The sequence below is a fragment of the Hakea prostrata genome, chromosome 9 (assembly GCF_041222555.1).
Source record: "Hakea prostrata isolate BN-2017 chromosome 9, UWA_Hpros_2, whole genome shotgun sequence".
Lineage (NCBI taxonomy): Eukaryota > Viridiplantae > Streptophyta > Magnoliopsida > Proteales > Proteaceae > Hakea > Hakea prostrata.
This window is the reverse complement of record NC_142608.1, coordinates 40,235,750-40,236,710: the sequence shown is the minus strand read 5'-3', so window position 1 is coordinate 40,236,710 and position 961 is coordinate 40,235,750. Positions and strand designations below refer to the sequence as shown.

At 36.2% G+C, this 961-nt stretch overlaps 1 non-coding gene across 1 annotated transcript; it reads right to left on the bottom strand.

The window, feature by feature from the left end:
• Positions 1-533: 533 nt before the first annotated feature.
• LOC149005224 (small nucleolar RNA R71) lies at positions 534-640 on the bottom strand. Its single transcript, XR_016170005.1, has one exon. It is a non-coding gene; the product is annotated as a small nucleolar RNA R71 (small nucleolar RNA).
• Between the last annotated feature and the right edge of the window lie 321 nt (positions 641-961).

Sequence of the window (961 nt, the reverse complement as noted above, 5' to 3'; positions counted from 1 at the left end):
ATTTTTGTTATTTTCTTTTCTTTTATTCTTTAGTTACTTTATTTATTTTCTTTCATAAGAGTCATTAATTGCATTAAGTGGTTAGTGCATGTGTGTCTGGACTCGTGATTCTACAAATAGAATTGTCCGAGTGTCTAACTTGACCATGGAAGGTCTACCTCCACCACCTCCACCTAAGAGTCTTAGGGATAGATTTTATCCTACCCGATCTCGCACAACCTTCTTGTATACGTTTACCTGAAGTGAGGGGTAATAATTTTGAGCTCAAATCTCATTATCTATCTATGTTACCCCAATTTCATGGGCTACCTGATCAAGATGCATATTTGTTCCTTAGGGAGTTTGAGGAGGTTTGTGTCCTTATGAAGGTACAACAGCTCACTGATGATGCTGTAAGACTAAGATTCATTACATTTGCATTAAAGGATCAAGCTAAAAAGTGGCTTTATAGCTTACCTAGGGATAGCATTATCACATGGGAACAATTTACTGTGCTCTTCTTGAAAAAATTCTTTCCTTTCTCTAAGACGAATAAAATAAGAAATGATATTCTTCAATTTCGTCAGAAACCCAGTGAGTCTTTTGCTAAGGTAATGGAGAGGTTTCAAAGCCTTCTCCAAGAATGCCCTCACCATGGTATAGAATTATGGCATTTATGCCAAATAATTTATGAGGGTATCGATTACCAAACAAAGCAACTTTTAGAATCAATGTGCCCCACAGGATTTACATCATTCACTGATGATTCCGAAGCTTGGAATTTTCTTTTAGACCTAGCAAACAGAACTAGAGAATGGGAGTCAACCCAAGAGTCTGAAAGGACTAGTAGGGGATATTTTGTTGATAGCCAAATTCATAAGGAAGTACAAATAGATAACATTTTAAAAAAGTTAGAGACTTTGGTAGTTAAAGCTGCACCACCAAGTCAAGCACATTTTATTGACAAATCTATTGCTATGTG